Source organism: Camelus bactrianus, chromosome 10 (genome assembly GCF_048773025.1).
Source record: "Camelus bactrianus isolate YW-2024 breed Bactrian camel chromosome 10, ASM4877302v1, whole genome shotgun sequence".
In the NCBI taxonomy this organism is placed as follows: domain Eukaryota; kingdom Metazoa; phylum Chordata; class Mammalia; order Artiodactyla; family Camelidae; genus Camelus; species Camelus bactrianus.
In genome coordinates, this window is record NC_133548.1 from 15,231,445 (window position 1) to 15,244,108 (window position 12,664).

Below are 12,664 nucleotides of genomic sequence, written 5' to 3' on the forward strand. Positions count from 1 at the left end.
CGGCGGGCTCCCGCGCGGGCGAGTGTGTCTGGGCCTGGGCGGAGGGATCCCCGGGCTGAGGCGGCGGAGGTGCTGCGGCCCGGGGCCGGGTGGTGAATGGGCTGGTGGTGCTCGCTGCTGCTGCTGAGAGGAGGAGGAGGATGAAGAGTTGGGCTTGTTTGTCTCCCACAGTTTCTCTCCTGCTGCTCTGATTCCCCACCACCACTCCGGCCCGGGGCCTGTGTGTGTCTCTCCTGGAGGAGGAGGAGGATCCAGTTCCTCCCCCCACCCCCTCCTCCCCACCCCCCCTTGCCTGGGGAAGAGGAGGAAAGAAACAGCCCAGAGAGAGGGAGAGAGAGAGTGAGTGAGTGAGAGAGAGAGGGAGAGGAGAGGAGAGGAGGAGGAGGAGGAGGAGGGAGAAGGGAACAACCTACCATCTTAACACACTAATATCTAAAAAGTGCGAGAGGCCCAGAGCAGCAGCAGAAGCAGCAGCAGCAGCTCCAGCTTCTTCCCTCCCTCCCCATGAAGAAGAGTTCCCTCCTCCTCCTCCTCCTGCTTCTCCTGCTCAGAGTTCCTGCCTCCAGCTGCCAGGGGGGACAGCCAGCCAGCAGCAGGAGGGTGCAGTATCCCAGCTTTTCCATTCTCTCTTCTCACTCTCTCTCTCTCTCTCTCTTTTTTTTTCTGGAGTAGCTCTATTTCCCCTCCCTCCCCCCTTCCCCCTCTCCCCCTCTCCCTCTCTCTCTGTCTTGTCTCTGGTGTTTGTCTCTGGGAGGAACAGGGGCTGCTTGCTTGGAGTTTGTTGTGGGGGGGGAGGTAGGGGGAGGGGAGGGGTGTGTGGGAGGGAGGAGGGAAAGGGGGGTGTTCTCGGCAGGACCCCTCAGTCAACTTGAGATTTGAGCAGTAACTTCCCCTTCGGGGCGCCCCCCTGCGTGCCCTTCCTATTCCTCCCCCCCTAAAAAAAAGACAATGGAAAAACCTTGTCTCCCCCTTCCTCTCCTCTGCCCTCCACCCCTCCCCAGGATAAATTGGAAGTAAGTTTATGAGCAGCCTCAGGAGCCTGGGCGCTGAGTGCTGGGCCGGAGCGGGTGACAGAGGCGGCGCGCCGGGGGTGGCGGCGAGGGGGCGTCACATTGTCCCGGCGGGCGGCCGGGGAGGGGGCCGCCGGCGGGGGCGGGGGGCGCGGAGCTTCGTCCGCCCCCTTGAGCTCTCCCTTGGCCCAGGGATGGTCGCCGGGGCTCTTTCACCACCCCACCCCCCCTCGGGATGCTGTCGGGGGGAAGTTTTTATTATGGTTATTTATTTAATTTTTTTTTTTTGGGGGAAAACCATCTTGTTTGGTGACTGAAGGATCTGGTTTAAAAAAAAAAAAAAAAAGCTGAGGCTGCTGACGCTGCCGGGCCCGAGTGTGTGTGTGTGTGTGTGTGTGTGTGTGTGTGTGTGTGTTGGTGCATTTGTCTTGGGTGGCCGGAGCAGCGTTGGGGAAATTCCGCTTATTCTTCTTCTTCTGCAACTTGTTATTCCGGAGAGTCTGCCTGCACCCCTCACCCCGGGGCCGGCCCTCCCGCACTCGCCCCCGCCGCCCGTGGCCGCGGGGCGCCCCGGGACCCCGCGCGGGCCGGGGCCCGCAGGCCGCTCTGAGAGGGGCCGCGGCCGCCCCTCCCCCGCCCGCGCCCCCGCCGGGGGGAGGGGCGCGCGGAGTGGGACTCTTTCCGTTTGGTCCAGCCCCGTCGTGCACGCAGTTCCCAACACTTCTCGTCATCCTCTCTTTGGTCTCTTTATTCTGCTGAGCGGTGCTGTTAGGATTTCTTTTTTTCCCCTGACCACGTTCGCGATGGTGGGTAGCAGCAAGGTGGCCCTGGTAGGGGAGGGGTTGATACCGCGATTGGGCACCAGGGGAAGAATGTCTCCTTTCAACTTTGTCTGGTTTGCACCCCCGCAGAAGGCCACACGCCGGTTGTGGGGTGCAGATGTGCAGAGAGTGATTTCTAAGTAGTTGAGTTGTTGAGATGAGGGTACGACTGCTAATGGTAGGCAGGTTTTGTTTTCATTGGTGAATCTGGTGTCATCATATTCCGGTCATATGTTGAAATATTCTTTGTTTAGGTCTTGAAGTAGAGGATCTTACTCTGCACGTCCACATTGTGTTGTTTTAAATGATGTCTGCAAGTATGCTTTCTAGAATTTCAAATGTGAGTTAAGGTCCGGGCGTGTGTGGGCCTTAGCACTGGCCTTGACAGTGAACTTTGTGGCTGTGTTTTGGATTTCAAAGATTTGCCCCATAGCTGGGATGCGAGCTGTGCATTTTTGTTAATAGTAGGTGTCAGGAATGTAGATGCTTAAGCTGGGGACGTTAGAGAAGGAAGAACATTTATGTATTAATAATTGATAGCTGAATATTAGAATCAGATTAATTTGGGCTGATGAAAGTTTTTTTTTTTTTTTAAAGCAGTTATGCACTCTAGGAAGGAAGCCTTTTCATAGGCACACTTTATAGGGGTTCTTTAGGGCGCAGAGCTTGAAAATCTCCTTTTAGAGAGGATACTCATCAACATCTGTAGCTTCGTTGAGGGCCTGGTAAGGGGTCTGAAACTGGGGCTAAGATATCTAAGTATACTTTTCAGTGTTTCTGTTGTTTGTTTACATCTGGTGTTCATTCACGTTTGGGCAGTAGAAATAAATAGGTCAGCCTTACTTTTGGTTTTTGAAGACTCGCCCCCCCCCCTTTTTAAGTTTCACAATTTACTTGGTTTCACAGCATTGTAGGAAACTGTTACTACATTTTTACTGGAAATACTGTTATTCATTTTGATTTTGGTAAGTTCCTTTCTATTCTTTTTTTCGGTCTCCATTTGTATATGGAATCTACATTGTGGGCTTAAAACTAGCTTATTGAGGGCCATTTAAAATGTCTAAAGAATGCATTTTAAAATCTCAGGACACATCTTTTGATGGCAAAGATGAAATTTTTGTGTGCAGTTATGCTCATGTTTATAAAAAATTTTCTGTGCTTAAAACTTTGTAGATGTACAACTATCCTTAAACGAAGAGCGTAGTAATAGTGCAGAAAATTCTCAAAACACAAACTTCTGGCTAACATGTTCAGAATATTCCAGATGCTTTTTTTTAATGTCATATTTTTCCTTTTTTTTTTTTTTTAACCTAATAGTATTTGCAATACGACTGGCATTGCTTGGATGGCCTTAATAGTCTTTTGCTTGAGTGCTTCTGAAGATAGTTTTTAGATAATTTTGCAAACTTCATTTAAACATGTTGCACTTCGGACTCATGCAGGTCTTTATGAAACTGGAATAGTAATAGTAATAGACTCCTACCTGTGCCAAATTTTATTTTTAAGAAGTATAAGTGATGGACAGGGCCCTATTTCTTTAGGTTTGAAGAGTCTGTCCTTTTTCTCATTCAATCATCTGGAAGAGCTGCCTCAGAAATACTCTTCTTCTGCTTACATGAAGAACTCTAAATGTTACCCAGCAGGAGGTGCTGCAGCAAGAAAGGCAATTTCTGAAATTTGAGGGTCTTGCTACTTATTACAGCTCTACTTAGCTTCAACTAAGCAACAGGATTAACACTTTAAAGTTCCAGAAAGATTTTTGAGTAAGTCCATTGAAAAATTACATTTTCCATTTGAAACTGAAATCTTTGACTGCTTTTTACCTGCTTACTGTATTACACAAAGCAGATTGCTTATTGTGGCTGGGTTAAGGATACTGCCCTTAGGTACAGAGTGCTGTTAGAATTATTTTATTTTGAAGAGGAGTTAGTTTCTTTTTGATGAGTGGGATGTTGAACAGTTTTTTAAAAGATTATGTGCAATGGCTAGAAACAAAAGTAGTTGGTATGACTTGGGCTTTAAGTTTTGTGGTCATCTCTATAATATTAATACAAGTAAGATACAGAGTATTTGAAATTTTGGTTAGGGAAATATTGTATAGAAAAATTTTTAGACTTTTTGTGTTTTTTTCCCTCCAGTCTATGGACAGTGATCTTAGTAGATAAATTCTTATAAACTTATAAATACATTTGGTTGATGCATTTGAGTTGGCCTCCAAAGACTAAGATTCTTGAACTATAAATAAAGTTATATCTGTGGGTATAAGTCATTGCTGATATGTCCATTAGTAACACTTAACAATAACTGAATAAAGATGAAAGTAGTTTCATAGCATTTACAGCACATGATCCTTTGAAACTCTGTGCTAAGTGAATTGGTTTATCACTGGAAATATCATGCTACTGTGGTAGCTTAGAAAGTTTTAAAAACTTAGGAATGTGTAGAAAATTTGATGAACCTGCTTTGAATTTTGTTTGTTTCCTAGGAATAATACTGTACTTTTTTCTCATTAAGATCAAATGAGATAATACATGTGAAAGTTCTTTGTAAATTGTCAGAAGCCATGCAGATGTTAAATTGTTGAGATAGGTGGCTAATTAATACATGGGCAGAAGCTTCTGTCTTAAAAATGTTAACCTTCTCTATATCATTTGAGAAATGAGTGCATTAAAAGTGCACCAGGAACACTTTATGAGTGTTTTTTTTTTAATTCTGCTGTGGTTACCAAAAAGCTCTTTGTTACAGTTTTGAAGCTTTGTTTAAAAAATGCTGCCTAGGCAGTTTCCCCTAATTCAAAAAGAAGATCATTTTTCCTTTTGTAGAAATGTGTATCACCTATTAAGGTTTTTCTTCATTTCTCCGTTGCTGTGATGGTAGTTGATTTTAGTGAATATTTAAGTTTCCAGATTCTTCTATAGATTCGTATTAACACACCAAGTAACAGATGTCATGGTTAATATTTTGATTGTTTTGACTGATTCTGCTAACTTCCTGAGAAATTCTTAATAACTTAAACCTTCCAAACTTGTTTCAAAGTGAAAAAGATATATATATATGTCAGTATGCATTAGTATTCGGTACGTGTGTATATAATTTTTGTTTCTTTAGAGGGATGTCTGAGGAAATGACTACTCAAATCTAGAGGAGTGCACTGAAATATTTTTGTATAAAAATAACCCAAAAGTTTAAAACTCAAAGCTTTGAGTTCTGGCTTTCTTAATAGACTCTGTTTACAAATTTGAACTAAGATAAAATAACATTGATAATTGGGATTCCCTATGTTTATGAGTATATCAAAAGGTATAGTATCTTAAATTTTAGAATTGACTGCTCTTTGTGAAATAGCCTCAATTAGAAAATAAATATAGAAACTTGCTTCTGTGAAGGGTGAGAAAAACATTTAACTCTTTAGATAAAAATGAAACCTCTCAGGGTAACGTTAACTTTTTCATCCTACAGGCAGTGAATACTAAAGCATTTTTTGAAGAAATACTAACATTAAGGTTGTATTAATGTGCTTTAAAATTTTGTATCCTTAGTATTTTATTGCCAAAGGCTTTTGTAATTAATTACTGTTGAAAAGGAAAAAAGGAAGGGATTAAAGTTTTAGGTCTCTAACCTTTGACAGAATTCCTTTATATCTATATACAGAGCTGATGTCTTGAAACATGTTTGAATCTTCATATTAATTTGTGCTGGGAAATATTAATGATTTATGTTGACTTCTCAGGCACTTTTTTTGGTAGGCCCTAAATATTCTTTGGGAGCATAGCAATGTATTTTGATCACTTTAACTTTACCAGGTACTGCTTTATGTTTTTTTTTTTTTTTTAAGAGGTAATATGTTAACACTATTAAATTTATTGTAGATAATTATTTCTTAAATAGTGTATGTTTCCTTCTTTGTATACTTGTATGTATATGTGGCCCATACTATTTTGTAGGCTTTCACATTTTTCTTATTTGTGTATTGAATTTCTGAACAGTTACTGTTTGTGAGAATGTTGAAGTAGACCTTTAAGAATAACTTTTATATTGCTTGTCTATCAGGTCAGTCTTAAACTGGAGGTGGTGGGGAACTCTTTTAGAGATAATATGTGAGTTTAAGTCATCCTTTGGGCTTTTCTAAAGCAACTTTCTTAAACTAGACACTTGTTTGGCAGTTTGAATGCCCCTTCACTTCTCTCCCTCCAGTACACTGCAAAGCACACCGCCTCCCCCCCTCCCCTTAAATAAAAAATAGTGAGTTAGCAGGTCTTGGTTGAAGGAAAGTATTCTTTCCTATATTTCGGAATCATCTGTGGAAATATTTTTCTGCTTTTTAAAGTAGACAAAAAAGTGAACTGATAATGTGGAAATAGGAAGGGGATGGGGCCTAACAGGTTGATGATCTAGGCTTTATTTTGACTCTGTTTGTGGGCCTAGGGGAGAAAAATAACTTAAACACAGAAGCCAAAAAGATGGGTTTTGTTTTATTGTTTTGGCTGCATTGAGAATACAAACTGTCAGTACTTGAGGAGAAGGAGCAGCAGAAAGGAATTGATTTTTTTTTGCTGCAGATCCAAGTATTGTTAACCATGTGCATCTCTAAAGCAGCACGCTTACAAATCAAACAGTAGTTGATTCTCTCACTCAATTAACAGTCAGAACTCTAAACTTTTTTTTTATTTAAATAAGTACCAAAAACTTCAGAATAGTGACAATAATTTCCTGATAAAAGTGGGTGATAGTAACCATGGCAACTGCTATCTCAGGCCTTATGGACAGTATGTTGTATTGATGATGCTTCAGATCCTGTAGTAGCCTGTCACTTTCATGGTGAAATGTAGTAGCATGTGTTGCAGGTGATTTTTAGCTGGATTGTGTTAAATTTGTGTGCCAGCTTATCTTTCCTTGTTAGGAATTTCTTGGACTGTATTCCACAGCATGTTTGTGAAGGTGCTGTTGCCTGAAAATAACCCACCACCTGTGTTAGGCCTCCTGATGCAGATTGCACTTAGTTCTTTCCCAGCCTCCTTCCTCAGTCTTTCAGAAAATAGGGGTGTGTGTAGAAACTATATACATAAATTACAGCTCAAGGTTATTCACTTTAGCTTAAAAAAAACTTGTGTTTTTAGAAGGATGAGAAAAAAGGGTCTGTAGTTGGAATTTTTTTTCTAAGTGTTCTTTTCAGAAACTTGTGTGTGTGAAATGAGGGGTGAGGAGTGGAGGGCTTAAATATTGAGCAAGGACTTGACAAAAGAACTTCAGTATGATTGGTTTTAGTTTTTGTGTGTGTGTATGTGTATGAGATGGTGTTATATACGTATGTATTACTATAAGAATATATTTTGTAGTGGGCAGTATTAGAGTATGGAAAATGTTTTCATATGAGAATTTTCTTCAAGAAAAATTATTTATTAAACATAACTTGAATGACTTAAGAGAAAGCACGGTAAAACAAAACTTTTTTTGAAGAGGGGAATAGAAAGCTTTGAAACTGATCAAGCCAAACTTAAAAAAAATTGATTTAAAAATTGTATCTTTAAATATAATTTAAAAGTTGTAATCGCATCTGTTTTGCTTTTTAAGTATTTCTTTTTTATGCTTATGCTGTTGTATGCTTATCCCTTATAAAGTTTTTCTAATGTGACAGTGTTGGTCTAAATATTAATTGATACTTTTTCCAGTATATGCTAAAGAATCTGTGCTGGAGCAAAGAGCAATTATATGTGAATTTGACCAGGCCCTGATAATAAGCTCTTGTCAATTTGTGCTAGATAGTTCAGACTTTGTTGGGACTTACGTGATGGGGTGAAGTGGTTTACTTACTACAAGTCCCAAGATGCACTGCGGTTTTTTTTTGCCTTGCTCCAGATTAGAGCATTGCATGCTGGGACCTGTAGTTGCTTTAAACAGCACAGGGAACCCTTCCCTCTTGTCTACTCCATTTTATACACAGCTTCCCAAGCCTGTAAGAACTTTCTGCTAAGTAAAGTTTGATTGCTAATACCACGATTATTATGCTGCTTATATTCTAAAGTGAGTCTTCAGAAACACCATAGTGTTTTAGTTTACCTTCGATGAGTTTGCTGTTTTTTAAAATCAGTTACTGTAAGATTTACTGGTAAAATAACAATATACGTGTATATATTCACACCTTGACTTAGCAATTGTAAATTTTTTTTTCTGTGATGATACAGGTCTCATTATAATTGCAGCATTAACTGATGGCTAGTATGGGCATTAGAATTAGAAGCCCATTATTGTAGAGCCTGATATATATATGCTGTTCTCTTTCCTTTGAATGGGGACAGTTACTCAGTAGTTAAAGTTGAATGGAAGGGTATTTTGGGGCTAGTATTTAAGTTTAGGTTTTTTTATTCTTATTTAATGATTGTCAACATCTTAAATCTCAGTACTCTTTAAATGGAAGACAGATTCCTGAAAATAGATATTGTTTACTGTGAATTTAATACTCAAAGGTATAGTCTGAAAGGTAGAGAAAAAGGTGTTTTCTTTAATAGTTTTATTTTCATTTGTGAAATTAAGATTTCTATCCTTTTGAGGATTCTAATACTCTTACTTTATTAACTAATATCAGTATTGTTGCAGAGATTAAATGTTAAAGTCTGTGAAAGTGCTTAGCACAGTGCCTGGCATGTAAGAAAGGCTCAGTAAGTGTTTAGAATTAGCAGCAGCAGTAGTAGTAGTGGTTATTGTTATTTAAAAAAAGTAGCATGCTTTACATTTTTTCTTCTCTTCTTACATTATTTGATCAGAGGCCCAGGATGTTCTACCAAGGCCTAGAGATTTTTGGCCAATGGTAATTATGTGGTAATTCCTTAGAATTTTTCACTGTACATAAATGTCTTCCACCTCAGTTTCTCCCTAAGTGATATGTGCACGAAGTCGGACAACCAGCCAGGAGCAGAATTTTGACCAGAATTCAGTGCTGCCTATTCAGTACTCTTTGCCACTGTACCGAGGCCTTTGGTTGACTTTGGAAAGTTCAAAAGATAATGAAAATTTCTTCATTCGTAATGTTTGCACTGTTAGAACATCCAAACTAGTTGATTAATGAAAATAAGATCCTGCAGATATGTTCCCTGTGTCACAGTGTATGTAACCTTAGAAAAATTCTGTTGTGTTTAGAGGCATGAACTCATCTATCACCACAGCTCACAGTGTTACAGGATTGATGTATTGGAGGCCATTGAGCAGGCCCAGAAAGAAAATGTAGTTTCAGGTCTGAGTTGTACTTAAAATGTTAGGTTCAAAGAAATCATAAGTCTTTACATTATTTTTTCTCTTTTGGGACACTCTAACTTCTTTTGGGCCCTTGAACTTGTTCACGGATATTTTTATCTACATGGCTTTTAGCCATATGAGAAAGGAAAGGGACACCTGGGAGTACTGAAAAATGTAGGCATAAGTTGTGATGTATGGTGCCTCAGTTTGAGTGTATGCAGAATCAGGGAAGTGTCATTCTTACCTACTTGGTCAGTGTCTATTCCGGCAGAGTTCCTGGAATGTTATTGCCTGCTGAGGGCTGTTGTGTTTATTTAAGAAAACTGTATTTGGTAGTAATTATTTAAGTACTTGTTTCCACAACAAACCAACCCACTGTAATAATATTAACCTTTATTTTTCCTCATAAATGTGAACTGAAATTTGTTAATGTTTGTATATTGGACATTAGATTCTTTAGACGTGTCATAAATTTATGGAATCTGATATGCCTCCGCACTATGAATGGTTTTATTTATTTTATATTAACTTGTCTCTTCAATACCTAATATTAAAACGAAATAAATTTGGAGATTACAAAGATGTTAAATTCAAAAGGCTAAGTGTAAGGGAGAGAATACTCTCTACTATTAATTGGCCGATGCAAGAAGTTTGGATGAATTCTTACATACATTTTATAGTTATGCACACTTGTGTGATTCCTGAAATACTAAAGTTGAAAGCAAGGAGAGGAAATAAGGAGAGTAAAAATTGGGCAGCCATATGTAATTCTCTGTGGAGTCCTCTGACACACCTAAACTATTGAGCACAGTTTTCTTTCTTTCTTTCTTTTTTTTTTTTTGGAAATGTCCCAGGCCACTGTAAATGAAACAGTTGTAATGGTGTCAGAAGACCTGGCTTTTTCAAGACCAAGCCTGTCACTAACTCTGTACTGTTGAGAAATTCAGCCTAGCTGGACTTCAGTTTTCTCGGTACTGTAGTAAAATGAAGATTTTGGTAAAAGCCTGCTTCACTATGCTGTTAAAAGGATTAGATGAGATAGTACTCATGAATGAAAGGTTTAGACTGAAGAAATATATATAAATTGAGTTTCTAATCACTAATAGATGGCTGGATTTTAAGATATTTGTCTATATGGTGTTAACAATGATTGTATTTTTAAAAATTTAAATATGTGAGTTAGAATTAACTGGTGAGCTAGTTCCCCCCACCACAGTCAACAGACAACTTCTTTTTTTTCCCTTTTTAAAAAATTTTTTTTTGGGGGGGTGATTAGGTTCATTTATTTATTTTTAGAGGAGATAACTGGGGATTGAACCCAGGACCCTGTGCATGCTAGGCATGCACTCTACCACTTGAGCTATAGCCTGTCCCCAACAGACAACTTCTTAATGTATGTCTACAGTGTAGTTCTTGACAATATGCACTGATGCATTTGTGTGTATATATCATATATATAAATATATATATGAATATCATAAATAGCATAAATGTACTTGTGTATTATGGTAATGAAAAGTTTCAATTATGGGCTTTTATGTTGAAAAATATTTTTGTATGTTAAATATACAGACTTACACAAACATATTTGTTCTTAGAGAAATGACAGATAAAAGGCTTTAAATATTTGGCAGTTTGTGAATAGTTTTTGTCTATTTTCAGGTTATCTGTTGTTATAATAATAACTTAACATTTACTAAGTGTTTATTATGGTGGTGCTAAGCCTTTCTACATGTAGGATCTCATTTAATTTTAATCCTCACAGCAATATTCTGAGGATTTACTCTTATTATCTTATCCCCCCCCCCCCCCGCCACTTTACAGATGAGGAAATGAAGGCTTCCCTAGGGTCACATCGGTTGCAAATGATACAATCTGAATTCAAGCCAGGTTTGATTCTAGAGCCCCTCCTCTTAATGCTGTATTAAATTGTGTAATTCCCATAGAAACCTAGAAAGTGAATTACTAAAAAAGTTTTCAGTTTACTGAAAGGACAACAGCTATGAAATATCCTTTTAAAAATGTTTCATCTGATTTTGGTTGAGTTAGGTTGAAAGTTCTGGAAATAGTGAGCACTGGAATGGAATGAAATGAAATGAAGGCATTTGGGATAGGTATGTCCTGTTCATCATTTTATGCCCATTGCCAAGCACAGTACCTAGTATAGAGTGGGGTCTAACATCTCTTTCTTAAAGATTGAAAGTTGAGCACTGTAGCATGGTAGGTTATTTTATGTTTTCTTAGTAGGTGCAGATAGTTTTACACTGGTTATTTCAATTAGTCCTTATGTAATTTTCAACATTTTAGAAGGTTTGATGCTGTCTTTTTTTTCACACTTGATCTTAGCCAAAAGGCCAAGAAGTGATTGCTGTCTTTTTTTTTTTTTTTTTTAAATATTAAAAGGCAGGGCATTGGAATTATTAAAGTAATACTTGCAGTATAGATATGTATAAAGTAGAAAACTAAAGTTATCCCGTTCTTAGTCTGCTTAAAAAGTTTCCTGTGCATTTAAATGTGCATAATATGTATACATTTTAAAGATAAGTAGAATTACACCACAATACTCTCTTGAAGTTTATGTTTTTCAGGTGGCTATTTTAAAAACTTGCCTGTTTTTGAAAATAAGGCTCAGGTGGGAAGTAGGAGTGAGGTTGGAAGGAAGAGAGGTGGGTAAGATTAATATATAAACATTAAGGTTATGAATGTAATGCCCTTGCCTGATCATTACCTATGGGCCAAAAAGCATTTTAAGGGGTGTGTGTGTGTATTTGTTTTCTTTACTTGCACCTAATGCTTTAGAACTGGTCATTGTTATTTTTGACATTTTGAAGAATGTCAGTTGTTGTAAAATGACAACTTTGTTTTGTCCTGCACAGGTAATTTAGGAGACATCATTTCAGAATTAAATTCTGCTATTTTATTCTGGTAGTTTCTTATAAAGAGATTAATTGTGGTTTCAGATAACTTTTTTAAAACTGGTAGTCTCTCTTCCTGATTGTTAGGAGGCATTCATTCAACATGTACCCAGTAGAGTTTTAAAACCAAGAAAATACTTGTACTATTTTAATTAATAGAAACTCAAACCAGTACTGCTTAATTGGCATGATGGATACACTACCTAGGAATTAGTTTTTCATATGAGTAGTGTCTGCAGACCTCACCCTCATCTCTAGCCCTGCTCACTCAGCCACATTCACATGCTATGCTGTACTGGTAACCTAGCATTTTTTAAAGAAGAGGAAAAAAAGGTAAATTATTGGAAGTGCAAACAATTTATTGAATGCTAATAATTAGTTTTTCTGGTGCTTTATGTGTGTGTGTGCATATATATATATGTATATGTATAATTATACACACACACACACCATACTCAAGACCTTTTAAATATCTTTTGATTCAGACTTTGAGAGTTTTAACTTGTTGATAAGGGTATTATTCATAATTCACTTTTGTAACTTTCAAATTAAAAAATTTTATTTCATGGGTAGTAAGTTTTTCATTATGGAAGTTTTAAAAAAAAGTCTAAGCCTAGAATGCAGTCATATCTAAGGGGGTTTATACTTCTTTAGATCCATATTTAGTAAAGTGCTAAAGCATGGCCTT

General features: G+C 38.1%; 1 protein-coding gene across 10 annotated transcripts in view; it reads left to right on the top strand.

Annotated features, from left to right (window-relative positions):
- Nucleotides 1-91: 91 nt before the first annotated feature.
- The window catches only part of PHF21A (PHD finger protein 21A), a 171,501-nt gene continuing 158,928 nt past the window's right edge, over nucleotides 92-12,664 (top strand). For 4 of the 10 annotated variants that reach the window (XM_074372116.1, XM_074372115.1, XM_074372124.1 and 1 more), the window contains exon 1: nucleotides 211-600. The gene's annotated coding sequence lies outside the window, so the exon portion shown is untranslated. Of the gene's footprint in view, nucleotides 601-1,077; nucleotides 1,817-1,840; nucleotides 2,797-3,372; nucleotides 3,595-12,664 lie in introns of those variants that run through there. The other 6 variants (XM_074372120.1, XM_074372117.1, XM_074372121.1 and 3 more) reach the window with 4 other exon arrangements.